The 17,488-nt window shown below is 51.7% G+C and overlaps 1 long non-coding RNA gene across 3 annotated transcripts; it reads left to right on the top strand.

Annotated features, from left to right (window-relative positions):
* The first annotated feature begins 14,485 nt into the window (after nt 1–14,485).
* Nucleotides 14,486–16,579, top strand: LOC311579552. 3 transcript variants are annotated; one of them, XR_014773183.1, is made up of 2 exons: nt 14,486–15,040; nt 15,950–16,579. It is a non-coding gene; the product is annotated as an uncharacterized lncRNA (long non-coding RNA). The 3 variants fall into 3 exon arrangements; XR_014773184.1 differs by lacking the exon at nt 14,486–15,040 and adding an exon at nt 15,047–15,458; XR_014773185.1 differs by lacking the exon at nt 14,486–15,040 and adding an exon at nt 15,049–15,171.
* Nucleotides 16,580–17,488: the final 909 nt, after the last annotated feature.

The raw sequence follows: 17,488 nt of genomic DNA, 5'->3' as shown, positions 1-17,488 counted from the left end.
AATGGCTTTGTAAGGCCAGGCTGTGTTCTTTTGTTGTTGTTTGTTTGTTTGTTTAAGACAGGGTTTCTCTTTGTAGCGCTGAAACTTACTCTGTAGACCAGGCTGGCCTCAAACTCAGAGACTCACCTGCCTCTGCCTCCCGAGTGCTGGGATTAAAGGCCTGTGCCGCCCTCATCTCGACGACCCAGCTAGGCCGTGTTCTTGACCCACAGGAGATGTTAGTGGGGTGACTCGTGAAGCTCCCGCTTTGGATGGCTATGCTGCCTCAGTGTGGGGGCTGGCCAGGAGATGGAGGGCATGCGTGTGCAACAAACTCGCAAACAGTTCAAAAATAGAATAAGAAAGTGTGGAAAGCGGTTGACACTTTAGGAATCAGGGTGAATAGGATGTAGGTGGTTTTGTTTTCTTCTTTCTTTTCAGTAGTCTAACAACTTTTCTATAAGTTGAAAATTATTCAGAAGTAAAAGTTTAAAGAAAAAAAAGCTGAATTTGGGGGCATAGGCTGTAATCCCAGCTATTCCAGGAGGCCAAGGCAGGAGCATTACCAGTGTCAGGCTGTGTTGACTTCTTAGTGAGACTCTGTCTCAAGACAGAAAGTAAAAAAAAGGTCTGGTGGTGTAAGGGTTAGAGCTGCCAATGTTAGAGGTTCCAGAGTCATCTGGAGAGGGGAAGCCACCCATGAGGGCTGCCTTGACCAGGCTAACTGAGGCAGGAGGACCTGCCTCAGAGGAAGCAAGCACCTGGGCTTGGGCACCTGGCTGCACAGAAGCCAGAAAGTGACTCAGGCAGTGGTGGCACACCCTTTCCCAGCACGTGGGAGGCAGAGGCAGAGGCAGGCAGATCTCTGAGTTCGAGGCCAGCCTGGTCTACAGAGTGGCCAGGGATACACAGAGAGCCCTTGTCTTGGAAAAATCAAACAAAGGAAAAGGAAAGAAAAAAAGAGAGGAGGAAGCAAGAGGGGCACCTGCATTCACGGCCCTCTGCTTCTGCCAGCCGATGCCTAGGGGCCAGCTGCACCTCGAACTGTGACCCGAATCAAAATGTCTCTGTCAGACATGTTACCCCAACAATGAACAAGTAAGCCCAGTGGGGATGTAGCTCAGTGGTGAAACACTTGGGAAGCATCTATGAAGCTCCTGGCTCAGGACCCAGAGCTACCAAACCTATTCATTTGTTTATAATTAAATAGCGGGCTCTCGAGACCGCTGAGCAGGCAGGAGCACTTTCTGCTCTCTGTGACGAGTCCGTTCCCAACACGCACAACTGGCTCTGACTGCAATTCCAAGGGATGTGTCTCCCTCTGCTGGCCCCTATGGGCACTGCACACATGCAGTATACAATTAGACATATATAGATACACATAAATAAAATCAAAATCAATCTTAAGGAGGAAAAAAAAAGCTGGGCAGTAGTGGTACCTTTAATCCCAGCATTCGGGAGGCAGAGGCAGATGGATCTCTGTGAGTTCGAGGCCAGCCTGATTTACAGAGAAACCCTGTTTCAGAAACCAGAAACGAACCCTCAATGGTTAAAAAAAGAAGAAGACAGTATAGAAAGTAGCAAGAAAGCCAGTTGTGGTGGTCGCGCTCTCTCTCTCTCTCTCTCTCTCTCTCTCTCTCTCTCTCTCTCTCTCTCTCTCCTCTTCTTATGATCTTCCTCTGGCAGCTGGCTCTATCCCTAAACCACCAAAGTGTGTTGTTGGGTTCTTGTTTTTAATTGATACCTTAGCCTGAATAGAGTATTATGGTATCAACAATACCATTTTAATAGCAGCACATAGCAGAGGTTGGAGAGCTGCCTTCTCTGCTCTTCCCCAGCCCGCCCTCCACCCCACCCCCACACAGGCAGCACACCTTTAATCCCAACACTCTGGAGGCAGAGGCAGGCGGACCACTGTGAGTTCAAGGCCAGCCTGGTCTACAAAGTGAATCCGGGACAACCCAGCCAAGGCTACACAGAGAGACCGTGTCTCAAAAAAACAAACCCTGCCCCCCCCCCAAAAAGAAAGAAAGAAAGAAAGAAAGAAGCAAGACTCTATGGGTGACTGTTTTGTTTGAGGTGACACAGATGTCAGATAAGCACATGTGGAGAGCTCAGCTCTTCGTTAGGAGAAATTAAAAATAAAACCACCACAAGATATCAGCGTACTCCCACCAGAATGGCTAAAATAAAAAATGGCCACAAAAGCATATGCTGGTGAGGATGTGGAGAAATGGAATTAGCCATCCATTGCCGTGAGAGCGTAGAAGGACCCAGCTTTAGAAAACAGTTCAGCAGTTTCCTTGGAAACAAACATTCTGCGAAATAACTGCACACTGGGAGTTTATCCCAGAGACACAAGGATTTGTGTTCTCACAGCATCCTGAAAGGAAATGCACATAGCAGAGGTTTGGAGAGCTGCCTTCTCTGCTCTTCCCCAGCCCGCCCCCCACCCCACCCCCACACAGGCAGCTCACCCTTGCCTGTGACCCCAGATATCCAGGTGCACCCCTGGGCCCGGCCTGTACTCTCAAACACGCAACAATTTTGCCATTTTGTTTTGTTCTGCATTTTTTTTTTTGAGAACGGGTATCTCTATTATATAGTCCCGGCTGTCCTCGAACTCAGTACGTAGATCAGGTTGGCTCCAACTCATGGAGATCTGCCTGACTCTGCCTCCTGAGTGCTGGGACTGAAGGCACAAGCTGCCACCGTGCCATGCTAATCGTTTTGAAAATAGTAAACCTTTGCCGGGAGTGGTGGCGCACACTTGTAGCCCCAGCTCTCGGGAATCAGAGGCAGATGGATCGCTGTGAGTGTGAAGCTAAACTACGGAGGCACTAAATAGACAGAACCAGGCAAACTAGGGCTGCAGTGTTTGAGATCCTGCCTCAAAAAGTTAAATATAAATAAACAAATCTTTTTTTTTAAAAAGGTACAGAGAAGTTTTGCTCCTTGCTCTAGTTACTTTTCTGTTGCTGTGAAAAAACAAAAACAAGCACAGACCAAGACAACTTATAGAAGGAAGGGGTTGTTTGGGCCTGGAGGGGTTAAGATTTCATTGCCAGGGGCTGGAGAGATGGCTTAGTGGTTAAGAGCACTGCCTGCCCTTCCAGAGGTTCTGAGTTCAGTTCCCAGCAACCACATGGTGGCTCACAACCATTTGCAATGCAATCTGATGCCCTCTTTGGCAGATGAAGCACTTGTATACAATAAATAAAATAAATACATCTTTTAAAATATTTATTTATTTATTTAGTATGTATTGCACCTGCATGTACACCTGCACACCAGAAGAGGGCACCAGATCTCGTTGTAGATGGTTGTGAGCCACCATGTGGTTGCTGGGAATTGAACTCAGGACCTTTGGAAGAGAGGACAGTGCTCTTAACCTCTGAGCCATCTCTCCAATCCCAAATAAATACATCTTAAAAAATAAAAATAAAAAAGATTCCATTGCCAGTGCACATTTTGAGAAAACACAGATCTAAATTCCCAGGAATGAAACTGTGTTATTTCACAGCTGTGCTTGTTTCCAAGGAAACTGCCATACTGTTTTCCAAAGTTGTATCATTTTATGCCTTTAGTCCCAGCACTCGGGAGGTAGAGGCAGGCAGATCTCTGTGTAGACCACTGCACAACAAGCTCCAAGCCAGCCATGGCTACACAGAGAAACCTCTGACTTAAGCGGAAAGTTTTTCCGAGCTGCATAAGGTATTTCTATAACATCTTTGAAATGACAAGATTACGGCGGAGTAGAAGGAATCATGGTAGTTGGGGCTGACGAAAGAAGAGGGGCCTGTGGCTGGAGGGCAGCCTAGGCGGTCCTCATGGGGGCTGGAACTGTTTGAGGCACAGCTGCACTCACATCCGTGCTGGGGGCTGTGGGGCAAAGCAAGTCAAGGGCATTCGGATGACGGCATGTGAGTCTACAGTTCTTCCAAAGTAAATAGCTTACTAAAAAAAAAAAATGCCTGGCAAATGTGCGTGTGTGCACATACATGAGAGATATATCATATATGTATGATTTTATATAACTGCTAAGTACTCTTTACTATATTTATTGCACATGTTGCATATACTTTAAAATTATAAGTGATAAAAAAAAGTCCAGGTCCTGGGGGTCCCCCAAAGCCTCTCAGTTGGAACATCGGTGGCCAGGGTTCTGAAGTCAGCCTATTTCCAGGCTCATTCATGGCTGCATAACAGTCTGAGATCCAGGAAAATTCCAGGTCTGTAGAGCACCCCAACATGCCCACAGATCTTGACCCCCACCAGGCCATGGGCCACTGTGGTCTCTCCCCTGTTGTGAAGACCCAAACCTCCTAGCCAGGAATCTGAACGTTAAAGCCACCTGGAGACCATCCCACAGGAGCCATGTCCCCGGGACAGAGGCTGTGTCCCTTTCCCTTGAACTAGGTTGGCTTTGGTGGCCCCTAGGACTGGTCTAGAAAAGTTTTGCCATTTGGCCCAGCCCTGAACTCAGAAGTCTTGAGCTGGAGCCCAGTGACGGCATCTGCTGAGAGGAAGCCTGAGTCTGGGTCCCCGCTGACAGCTCGTACCACAGGAAGAGGTTGCCAGGTGCCTCCAGCCCCGCGTCACCTGCGGACGTCCAACAGACGGAGTGAAAAGCGCCACCCTTACAGGGCCTTGCTTGTCTCTCAAGCCACACACTCTAAGTTTGGGATTGGCAGAAGTTATGGACCGTGGCCCAGGCTCCTGACCTCGGGAGCCTGTTTGCCTGTCCGATGGGGCACCTGCACATGTCGCTTTCCCTCTGACCCACAAGCCAGCCCAGGTCCTTCCCTGTGTACCCCAGGAATCCTGACCCTCGGGCTGGACCAAAGGACAGGGCAGGAAGGAAGGAGGCAGTTCTCAGCGTGTGGGTGTGGCTAAAAATCAAACCCAAAAGAGCAACTGCCAAGCGCATGGCCAGGAAGACACCACTAGCAACAGGTCCTGAAACGGCGTTCCAAGAGGGAGCAGGATGGTGTAGCGGACCATTTCAGAGGCTGTACTGATGAAAGACGCCACTAAGAACAACACACACACACACACACACACCAGAGAGAGAGAGAGAGGTACCCTCAAATTCATGTTGCAAACTTAATTCCCAAAGTCATTACAAAGTCATCAGGAGGTCATTAGGGTTAGGTGAGGTCATGACGCTTGGGTTTCCACAGTGCCATGAGAAGATTAGAGAGACCCAAGGTGGCATGCCTGCTCCGTCATGCTAGGATGCCAGGCTGTGTCCTCAGACGTCCCAGCCCTGTACCAGGTGCTAAGTACAGCTCATAAACGACTCAGCCTGACATGTTTTGTTATACAACAGGAACTGGACTGATGATGGCTGATGGCAACAAAATCAGCGAAGAAAACCTGTGGAAGCCGACAAGGACTTACAGGGCTGATGAGCCATAGGTCAACTTTGGGGTTTTCTCGGAGCACGTAGGGGTTGAAGCCAAAGTCGGCATGTGAGCTGGGAGAGAGGGCTCAGGTGCAGCTCAGAGAGAAATTGCCAAGCGTGCTGGAGGAAGTTACATCCCCAGCGCACGTGGGTGGCACAGAGCCGCTCTGGTGGCCTGCGTGGCCTCAGACACACGCCCACCCAAGCTGCTGCTTCCTTGTCCGCGTCAAGATAAGTGCAGGAATTGAAAGCCAGCATTTAGCATTTTTATAGCAATCTGACAGACGCGCTATGCTTGTTGGACCTAATAATAAAAAATTAGGGCCTGCATTTCTGATGTCTTTGGGGATTTCCCCCCCATTTTTCTAGTAATACTTTTTATTTTATTTTACAAGAGTATTTGTCTGCAATGGATTGGGAACAAAAACAAAACAAACAGAAGCTGATGTGGTCTATTCTTTCCAGATGCTTCCTGAGAGGGGAGCGGGAAGGCTGGAGCATTGACCAGAGGAGCACTGGGTTAGGAGGGAGGTGTTTTGGGTTCCATGGTTTGCCTGTGGTGATGATATTTATCCTAAAGACCCAAGAAATTTAAACATGTTTATAAGACGAGAGAAAAATAGTTGAGAAAGAGATGACAAGCAGTCGAGAGAGAAAAAGAAAAAAAGCCTGGCGGTGGTGGTGCATGCCTTTAATCCCAGCACTCGGGAGGCAGAAGCAGGTGGATCGCTGTGAGTTCGAGGCCAGCCTGGTCTACAAAGTGAGTCCAGGACAGCCAAGGCTACACAGAGAAACCCTGTCTCAAAAAAAATAAAGAAAGAAAGAAAGAAAAAGAAAGAAAAAAAAACCTGAAGGAATAAAGTTGCCTCCTGAGCTGGTGGACAGAAAAACAAAACAGAAAAAACAAGAGATGGTTTAAAAAAAAAGCCACAAGATGCGCACTACTGCATAACATACCTGCACACACAGTCACCCGAGCACACCTGTACACACACTCACATGAGCACATCTGCACACACACTCACATGAGCACACCTGCACAGTCACCGAGCACACCTGCACACACTCACATGAGCACACCTGCACACACACTCACATGAGCACACCTGCACACACACTCACATGAGCACACCTGCACACACTCACATGAGCACACCTGCACACACACTCACATGAGCACACCTGCAGTCACCGAGCACACCTGCACACACACTCACATGAGCACACCTGCACACACACTCACATGAGCACACCTGCACACACACTCACATGAGCACACCTGCACACACACTCACATGAGCACACCTGCACACACACTCACATGAGCACACCTGCACAGTCACCCAAGCACACCCATGCTGTGTACATTAGGAACAACAAAAGGAGATTGAAATTACAGGGCAGACTCACACGGTTTGGGGGCGTTTGTTTGTTTGTTGTTTTGTGTTGTTTTTTAGTGCTGGGGATTGCTCCCAGGACCTCTTACATGCTAGGCTAGTGCTCTGCCAGGGACCCACAGCCCCAGCCTCAGCCTCATAGATTTTGTTTTTGTTGTTGTTTTATCAAGACAGGGTCTCAGTACATGACTCTGACTATTCTGGAATTCACTATGTAGACCAGGCTGGCCTCGAACTCACAATGGTCTGCCTCTGCCTCCCCAGTGCTAGGATTAAAGGAGTGTGCCACTACACCCAGGTTCAGACTTACTAGAGGTGGTAGCACACAGCTTTAAACCCAGCACTCGGGAGGCAGAGGCAGGCAGATCTCTGTGAGTTCGAGCCCAGCCTGGTCTACAAAGTCTAGGACAGCCAAGGCTACACAGAGAAACTCTGTCTCGAAAAACCAAAATAATAATAATAATAATAATAATAATAATTATTATTATTATTATTATTATTATTACTACAGCCATCCGTGGTGGTACACACACACACACACACACACACACACACACACACCTATAACCCCATGTGTACTTACCTCTACACAGATACACACATAAAGAATTTTATAAATGCAATCTATGTTCCAGCCCCTTTGAGAACACAGATACAAAAACCTCTGAAATCACGGTGGGGCTTCTCTGTGGCTTTTTACCTGGTTTCCTCAATCAGAGCTTCCTTTGCTGGCTTCTGCCTTTCTTTTTTTCATTCCTTTTCTTTTCTTTTTCATTTTCTTTCTTCTTTCTTTCTTTCTTTCTTTCTTTTTTTCTTTTTGAGATCTGGCTTTTGTGTTATCTTGACTGTCCTGGACTCGATGCGTAGACCAGGCTGGCCTCGAACTCACAGCAATCCTCCTGCCTCTGCCTCCCGAGTGCTGGGATTAAAGGCTGGTGTCACCAATGCCCGGCCACTTTTCCTTTTCTAACTGCAGCTGAAGTATTATACTTTAACTTTCTTCTCCAGGCTCCAGCCTGAGCTTTGAAGTGTGAAACTTTTTTAAAAAATAAGATTTACTTATTTATGTATACAATGTCATGCCTGCATATGTGCCTGCCCGCCAGGAGAGGGCACTAGATCTCATTATAGATGGTTGTGAGCCAACATGTGGTTGCTGGGAATTGAACTCAGGACCTTTGGAAGAGCAGCCAATGCTCTTAACCTCTGAGCCGTCTCTCCAGGCAGAGGTGTGAAACTCTTGATGGTACTAGATGTGTCTATTTTATGTGTGTGTGTTGTCCACACGCATGTCCACCTGCACACCTGCTGCCTGTGGGGGCCAGAAGTGGTTGGGCCCCCTGACCTGGAGTCACACACGGTTGTGAACCATCATGTGGGTTCTGGGAACCGAACTCCGGTCCTGTGCAAGAGCAGCAGGTGTCCTTAATGGCTGAGTCACCTCTGCAGCCCCGGCTTCTTCATTCATAAATAACTTAGTGCTTTTTTCATTTGTGTGTGTGTGTACTTGTCTATGTGTGTGCAAGCTGGTGTCACACACACACACACACACTCTAAGGTGAGGGCAACTTGCATGAGTCAGTTTTCCGTGTCCACCGTGGCTTCTGAGTACCACACTCCATGTCGCCTGGCGTGGCAGCGAGTGCCTGAACCCACTGAGCAACGCCCTCACCTCATTTTGGTTTGTGAGATGCAGGCTCCGTGCTGGCCTCCAAACGGGGCGACCATGTCTGTGACACTGAGCGTGGAGCTTAGATGGTGCATGATAGGCAAAGTGCTCAGTGCTGCCACCCACCCAGGTAGCTCTGTGCGTGTGCGCGCGTGCATGTGCGTGTGTGTGTGTGTGTGCATGTGCGCGCGCGCGCGCGCGTGTGTGTGTCTGCGTGTGTGTGTGTGTGTGTGTGTGTGGTGTGTGGGTGGTTGTGCATGTGTGTGTGTGGTGTGTGTGTGTGTAGTGTGTGTGTTTGTGTGTGGTGTGTGTGTGTGTGGTGTGTGTGTGGTGTGTGTGGTGTGTGTGTGGGGGGGTGGTTGTATGTGTGGTGTGTGTGTATGTGTTTGTGTGTGGTGTGTGTGTGGTGTGTGGTGTGTGTGGTGTGTGTGATGTGTGTGTGTGTGTTTGTGTGTGGTGTGTGTGGTGTGTGTGTGTGGGGTGGTTGTATGTGTGGTGTGTGTGTGTGTTTGTGTGTGGTGTGTGTGTGTGTGGTGTGTGTGATGTGTGTGTGGTGTGTGTGTGTAGTATGTGTGTGTGTTTGTGTGTGGTGTGTGGTGTGTCTGGTGTGTGTGGTGTGTGTGTGTGTGTGGTGTGTGTGTGGGGGGGTGGTTATGTGTGTGGTACGTGGGTGTGTGGGGTGTGTGGAGTGTGTGTGGGTGTTTGTGTGTGGGGTGTGTGTGTATGTGTATGGTGTGTGGGTGTTGTGTGTGTGGTATATGTGTGGTGTGTGTGTGCGGTGTGTGTGTGTTTGTGTATGGGGTGTGTGTGTGTGGTGTGTGTGTTTGTGTGTGGGGTGTGTGTGTGTTTGTGTGGGGGGGGTGTGAGTGTGGGATGTGTGGTTGTGTGTGGTATATATGTGTGTGTGTGTTTGTGTGTGTTATGCATGCATGCGGACAGATACACATGACTACCAAAAGTTGACCTTAACTATTTTTAAGTTTTCACTACTCCTTTTCTTTGTTTTATTAGTTTATTAGGAGTAGAGGGTGGAGGTCAGAGTCCTTTGGAAGTCAGTCCTCTCTGCCTCCGTGAGTTCCAGAAATCCACCTCAAGTTGCCAGGTTTGCTCAGTAAATGCTTTTACCTACTAAGGCATGTCATGCGCGCTCTCCCCCCCCCCCCCGCCCTGCTGCCCCCCCTCCTTAGCATGTAGCTGCCCTAGAACTTGCAGATACCAGGCTGGCTTCTAACTTGTAGCAATCCACCTGCCTCTGCCCCCCAAGTGCTGGGATTTAAAGTGTGTGCCACCTTATTTGTCTAGGATGGAATCTGTCACTAACCCCGAAGCTCAGCTGGCTGTTCACCAGGCCCCAGGGCTCTTCCCCTCTCAGCACTGAGGTCACAGGTGCACACCCTGCCTCTGGGTGCTAAGGAGCAAACTCAGGCCTTGTCGCTTGAGAAGCAAAGTGCACACCAAGTGTACTTTCTTCCCTAACCCTCTGGTGGCTGCGTTTTTTTTAGCCAGGGCTTGACTTTCTCTCTGCCACCTAGAGAAATGGCCTTTCTTGCCTTTCATTTCCCCTGCATCCCAGGCCGCTGCCCATCCTGGGGTCACTGGGATCACTATTGTCCTCAGTGCAAGCCGCCTCCGTCTCGGCACCCCTCCCTGTCTGCGCCTTGAACCCACTATTGAAGGATCTACCTTGAGTACACCGTCTAGAAAGTATTTCAGATAGTATTTGTTGGGGATAAATTCTCTTGGCACAAGCAAAAATGGCATTTGTCCCCGCCCTCGCCCCGTTGCGGGATGCTGGGATGGCTGTCCAGGTGTGGAGCCTTAGGCTCAGCAAATTTTCCCTCTGGATGGCAAAGGTGCCCTTCCTTGCTGTCTTTGAACCTCAAGTTTCCGACGTTAGATGTCGGCTCCTTCCTTTTTTCTGGAGGGGGCAAGTTTTCCCACTGGAAACCTGCACCTCTCTTCCCTGTGTTCTGAAATGTTTTCATAGCGTCTCCTTCGGTCCTGGACAGTTTTTTTAATTATTTCCTTAACTGTTCCCACTCCTTTTTTGTTCTCTGGAATCTCATTTAAACAGCCCATCTCCGTGTTGCTAAGTTTTAAGTTCACACTTTTTGTGTGTGTGTGTGTGGGGGGAAGGTGTGTCCTTTCACCATGTGTTCTAGAAAATTCCTAAGCTTGACTCCACCCCTCACTGATGACCCATGGCTGAGCCTAGATTCTTCTTTGGCTTACTAAGAGCATTTTTTTTGAAATTTCAGTGGGGAAATATTTTATTCCCCAAGACATCTAGCTGACTTTTGAAAAGTGTCTTTTTAAGTTTATTTATATTTTTTCATGTAAACATGATTTTGGTTTTTCCCTGAATATGTAAACAATATATTCTTGTAAATATCTGAATAATACATAAAACTGTAAAGAACAAAGCAAAATACCACCAGAATACGCAATTCCCGAGATACAATTTTATTATTTTGTCTTTTTCTTACTTTCAGATCTTGAGTCTGGGGAGGGCTCTCACGGTTGCTGTACATACTCCAGCATGGAGCTTCATCCCAAGCCCCTATCTTGATGATTTGGTTCCACGCGGTCTCACCACACAGCCCAGGTTTGCCTGGCGTCCTATGAGTAGCCCAGGCTGGCCTTGAACTCACGATCCTGCAGCCTCAGCCTCTAGAGTGCTGGGTTCAAGTCGGCTACACTCACGTTGCGATGTTTCTCTCTGAAAATATTGCTAGTGATGTCTTACAATATCCTGTGTGTCCGGAAACTGGAGTCTTTCTTGTGTCGGTGCAGACTAAGCCCAGCGTGACTGCCCATCACAGGAGCAACACTTTGTTCCGGCTCACCCAAAGCAGGTGCTCTGCCTCCGGGGCTGCCATCCCACATAGCCAAGGGGACTCAGACCTGATGGCTGCCCTTGTCCAGGTGGCACCTGGAAGTGGCTGTCTGCACGCTAGTATGAGAAGGGGACATCAGAGAGGTTTATGTGTGCCTGAAACATGACACTGTACCTGCCGTGTTGTGTTGTTGGCCACGCCTATTACAAAGCAACCAGAAAAATGTACCCCAGCCAGAGTCCCCATGAGAAGTCCGGCTTTGAGTTCAAGAACAGACACTTAGTAGTCTGTCTCCTGGCCTCCAGCTATCTGTGAGCGCCCACATCCTCAAACACATTAAAAAAAAAAAGTTCTTGTCTCAACAGAGACAATCTTGGCTTCACTTGAGTACACAGGCTCTCCCCAGCTGGCCGGGGACACTGTCAGTTGGCTGCTCTTTTCCCAGCCCTGTAATCTTATTGGTACTCTGAGGCTGCTACAGGTCTCAGTGGTGTGTGTGCGTGTATGGATGCCTGTGTGTGCATGTGTATATGTGTGCGTGTGCATGTATGCATGCGTGTGTACATGAGTGGGTGCACACACAAGCGCTACGGCATCCATGTAGAGCCTGGAGGAAAACTTGTAGTAATCTCTCCTATGTATGTGGGTCCGGAGATCAAACGCAGGCCATCAGGCTAAGCAACAGGCACTTTTACCTGTGGAGCCATGTTGCCCGACCAGGCCTAGATGTTTACTGGACCAAGCTGTCTTATCTTTGGCCTCAGAACAACAAAGTTTCTGCAGGTTTGGAGGTTTAAACTTGGGTGGCCCTCCCAGCCTGTGACCCCACAGTACTAAGGCATCCTCGGTTACATCCGGCCCCACTCTCTGCAGGGGCAGCTGACAGGCCAACACTCCGGCCCTCTCCTACCATGTCTGTGTTCCTCAGTTTGCTTCGGGGGAACAAGGCACCGCGTCATTATTTCCACCTCCTTGGTTTCCCTGCCGTCCTCAACCCAACCTCTAAGCCGAAACCGCGCATTCTGGGGTCTCCTTTGGCCCGTTGTCCACTTATGCATCAGGACAGCCGTCTCAGCTGTCTCCACAGCAGTGCTGCTCAGAGAGCCCCAGAGAGCGGCTTACAGTGCCAGTCATTGTGGGGTGGGGGCCAGAGGCCCTGAGGTCCGCTCTGGGGCGCTCTCTCCTGCTGAAATCTGTTCCACCCGGTCCTCCCTCCATGAGACTGTCTCCTCACCGTGGCTCCCTGGCGCTCAATAAAGCAAGGACGTGACCTTGTTAGCACATTTCAGACTTTCTCCACTTCATACCCACTAACACACCCATGCGCCAGAGGGAGCCATATTGCCAAACTCAAAGACAGGAGGCGGGGTGGGGCTCCCTACCCCTGTGGTAAAGAAAGAAATATTAAACCTAAAGAAGTAGGTCTGGGCCTGGTGGTGCACACCTTTAATCCCAGCACTCGGGAGGCAGAGGCAGGCAGATCGCTGTGAGTTCGAGGCCAGCCTGGTCTACAGAGTGAATCTGGGACAGCCAAGGCTACACAGAGGGACCCTGTCACAAAACATCTCCCGTCCCCCCAAAAAAGAAGTAGGCTTGGATATTTAACCTAAGATAAATTTAAGCCTGCACGTACAGATTCTGGGGGTGCGCCGGCCAGCGTCCTGTTTTTAGCTTCAGCTGCTCAGGCCACTCCTGTTCTCTGACTACAATGGTCCTGCCTTCCACATAAGACGTCTGAGGTCACCCTGGCAACGGCCATTGGGTGTACTCACCTCCTCACTGCTGCTGTCTCCACAGACCCCCCCCATCTCACTGACAGCTGCCCCAGGACCCCACAACTTGCTCTGGGCAGCTCTCCTCGGAGCCTTTGGTTTTCCTGCTCCAAGGCTCCCTCCTGCCTGAGCAGTGCCCTCACCTGTCCCCCCAGGCATTGCCCTTCTCTACCTGTGATGGACTTTTACTTTTTTTTTTTTTTTAAATCATTTCTTGCGCCTGGGGAAGGAGGCTGTTCGGCATTATCTAGATTACCACCTTGATTCGATCCCTCTTGGTCTCAAAAACCAGTTTGTGTCCAGCCTGGGATGCTTATATCGATCACGTCTGCGGCTCGCAACCATAGCTGGGCAAGTCCCGGACCCCGAGCGCTACATACAGGCTGCCTTTCAGTTAGCCACAGAGGCCATCTCAGAATCCCTGGACTTTTGAAATGAGGACGTTGGAAAACAGAGCCCCAAAGGCAGCTGAGTACTGCCTTTAGCAACAAGGAATTAGATGCTGGCTTCTGTGGCAGCGTGTGGGCGATGCTGAGACTGATGGCTCTCGGGTGCAGGTCCAGGGATGTGATGCGCCTCCTTCAGCTCCAGGGCTCAGTTTACCCTCGGTGGCCCGCAAACACCTCCAGGTTTGAGACCACAAGGCAGAGGAATCTCCCGTTTATGGCTCAAAGCCTTCCAGAGGGGACAGTGTCCCTGCTTGTGTCCGTATGTCCAGGACACATCAGCTTGGCTCTGGGATTTGTTTGTTTTTGTTTTCTGCACTTGCTGCACTACAGGGCTTGATGGAGGACGCCTGAGACCTTTCCTTCGCCGTCTGTCTGGGGGCAAGCCAGCAACATACCTCTGGCCGTGGTTTGCTTTGGTCTGAGTCGCCTTCATGGGCCGCTGCCCATTAAGGTGAGCAAGGCGCAGCGGCCCCCAATCCTACAGTCCTCCTCGAAAGGGCTTATATACCTCTACCCCTGAACTCTGGGATGCCTTTGAGTCAAAGCATCAGATTATTGACCATTCGATCTCGGGGCACTTCTCTGACTTCCGGGGAGGCGACATCCCTTGAATTTCAAAGTGCAAGGCAAGGCGTGCCCAGAGTGCAACGGGCTGTTCTAAAAAAAAAATCAAGTCCCCTGGGGCTTCGGGACTGACTCCGTCTGGGCCACCTTCCCGCTCCCCACAACCCCGAAATCATCCCCTTACACTTCCTTCCCGACTTTGAAGATAGTGGAAAGCGATCCGAAATTCAGAATTCCATGGCGGAGCCAGCTCGAAGGTGCAGACACACTCGGGGCCCCAGAGCCCGGATCCAGCAGCTGGCGGGTTTGCAGTTTCTTCTGGGGGTGGGGCGGTGAGGGGGGGGGGGAGATCGAGCCTCCCTCCGGCCACACCTCCTGGGTTGTCTATTGGCCAAGCTGCGCACCGCCCGCGCCACGCCATTGGTTTGCACCGGCTGCCTAGACAAAGGGAGCGGCCGCCGCGGGAGGCGATTGGGCGGAGCTAGGCGGGAGCGCCCGGACGGGCGGGCGGGGAAGCTGCCCTTACGGAGGCGGGGCGGGGGCATCCACGTGGGTGGGGCTCTCCCCACCCCCATCCCACCCCCGGGGCCGCGGCCGTGGGCGCTGGTAGCACGCCCGCCCCTCCGCCCTGCACCCCTCCCGCCCCTGAGCTCCTGCCTGGACCACGGCTGCAGCCTGCCCCCCCCTTCCCGGAGGGCTCAGAATTCGTCCTTTCGTCGCGATTGGGAACATGGACACGCCGGAGCCTGGACGCAGAAGGGCGCGCAGGAGCCGGGAGCCGCCGAGCGAGCCGCAGGCCTGCGTCCTGGCCGCGCCGCTCTCTCCTGAACCCGAGGCCCGCGGGAACTGTGTGCGCGGACGGTGGCCTGGGATTTGGCGCGGGCCTCGGCGCTAGAAAATGGATTCCGCTCCCGGAAAAGCGGGCCGGTGTCCCGCGACTGCTTCCAGGAGAATTAGCTCCGCGGTGTGCGTGGCCGGGGAGGGAGGAGATGGGGGGGGCAGGCAGGCCTTGGGGCGACCAGCCGGGCGGGGAGTGGCTTCTGGGGAGCTCCCTCGCCTACGGAGGGCCCGCGAGGCTACCCTCAGAGCGCCGCCAGGTATGTGCGTTTTCCTTGTTTTCCCGCGCGTCCTGAGCGCACTCTGGGGGAGGGAATGAATAATAATAATAATTTTTAAAAACCCAGCTGGCGTGTGCGAGATTTTCGCAGCAAACGTGTTTTTCCGAGGGGGTCCTGGGACGGCAGCCGAACGCCCGGTTAGCCCCTGCGGGGTGTTCTGGAATCCCTACTGGGCTCTCCACCACCGGCACCACGGACGGGGAGCCACGTCCTGTGGAAATACGCGTCGCTTCCTTCCGAGTCCCACGGAACTCACCAAGGACGCTGTGGGTACCACAGCATGATGGCTAACCCTGAGTTCACACAGCTATCCCCCACAACCCGGAAACCCAGGATTCTGCGTTTCGGGGCCCGGGGTGTTTACTTTGGAGGCTTAGTGGCCTCAATCGGAGGAAACTCTCAGCAGAGAGACCCGAGAACCCCAGATTTGCGCGGGTGGTAGACCCGCAGCCGATTGGGCTCTGTTTTTTTGTTTCGTTTTCCGAATCGGAAGAGCCTGGTAGCTGAAGTGGAGCGGCCCCATCCCCTCCCCCATACCCACTTCAAACAAAAGAGCTCCTCGGAGAATAGTTTTTTTTTGGGGGGGGGGGAGCGTTTCTGAAGGTGGACCCGCAGTTCTCCCCGCCCCCGTTCCTAGGAAGGACAAGGGTTTTGTGTGTGTTTAAAACAAAGGGGGAGCTTGGCGCGAGTTGTCGGGAAAGGGGCGCTTTTATTTTGGAGTTCGTTAAGAATTTACTTTCTTTTCTCCCCAAATTAGCGGTAGCTGACCTAGAAGTGTCCCCGCTGGCTTACCCGGTAGTGGGATTTTTACTCGGTGTCTGCGAAGGGTGGCCTTGTGAGGAGACTGTTTCAGAAGAGGAGACTGGCCTCTGGCCGGTGGCGTAAAAACCCGTGTGGAGTGAAAAAGGCCTCCCAGCCGCTTTGCCGAAGGTTGCAAAGTAAGGTGGGTTATTTTTGTTTTCTGGTTTTGTTCTACCCCACACCCCCCGCGTAAATTAGAACAAAAGGCTCCCCAAGCGCGCAGGACGGGGTGGACGTTTGGAAACCGCGAGTAGAATGAATCTCCTTACAAACATTTCTTCGGGACCCCACTCGCACCAAGTGTCTGTATTCTTCGTGGTTTGGGTGAGAAAGACTCCCCCGCCCAGAGTCCGGCTGGGCGCGGATCCCGGCGGTGGGAGGCGCGGCGCCCGGCGGGTAGTCCCGCTTCCACCAAAACGCTGGACTCCGTTTCTCTCAAAAATAAAACTCAGCAAGCCATAAAGACTCCTGACGCCGATGGAGAAGGCGCCGCGGATTTATGGCTCCCGAATTCCCCGCTCTCTAATTATCCCTGTTTTTAGTTGACTTATGGGTAGTGACCAATAAAATCATTTTCCATTTCGGATTTTTTTCCCCCTCGCCAACATGAAAAATTCAAGTTGCGCCCTTCTCTCGCCCGCCTGGACGGATCTTTTTTTCTGGGCAGGGGGGGGGGGAATAAAAAGAAATCCTGCCTCCATGTGCTGCCCCTGCCAAGGCCTGCCGTTCTTCCCCCCACTCCCTGCATAATTGCAATTTAGGGGAGAGCTGCCCCCACACCTTCGCGCGCCACTCTAGGGCATTTCTGCGGATCCTTGCCTGGAAACCCTGCTGGGCTCTGGCTCTGAACTCCATCCAAAGGCTGCAACGCCCACCCAGGCCCCACGGCGGCTCTCCCGTGGCCTCAGCTCCTGTTGGCTCACCCTTTCTCCCTCACAACCTCCCGGAACGCTCACAGAAGCACGAGCTTTGGGCGTTCCGGGGGCTCCAGGAGCCTGATGAGGGGATCCCCCCACCGCCAGTGCCTGCCGCCCCATCCCCCACCCTCATCCCTTTGTTCGCCTCTCTGGACACTGAGATGAAGGCAGGAAAAAAAAATAATTAGATGGAAATCAAAGATTAGACGGGGTGCGCTGGCCGCCCGGGCGAAGCCGGCCCAACACTCCGCCGGCGCCTCATAAATCTTTTTCGCAGGCCTGACAAAAGCCACGTCCGCCGGTTCCCTGGGAATCCAAAAACGTATCGATCTCCTCGACGTCCCCAAAACACCCCTCTTTGAGATCGAGGGCGGAGAGTCCTTGGTGACCCCCCACTTCTGGCCAGCCCAGGACGTCCCAGCCCAATCCCGGAGTTAATTAATTTTCAGAAATGGAAGAAGGTGTCAGAGGGAAAGGGGCTGCTGACCTGGGCCCAAACCCCTCCCAGGAAGGGCAGCAAACACCCCACAACCCGGTTTTATAACCAAAGAAATATTAGGGTGCCACGTTTCCCTTGC

Source organism: Acomys minous (genome assembly GCF_964271855.1).
Source record: "Acomys minous genome assembly, chromosome: 12".
NCBI lineage: Eukaryota > Metazoa > Chordata > Mammalia > Rodentia > Muridae > Acomys > Acomys minous.
Note: the sequence above shows the minus strand (reverse complement) of the source record. Positions and strands in the feature narration are given on the sequence as shown.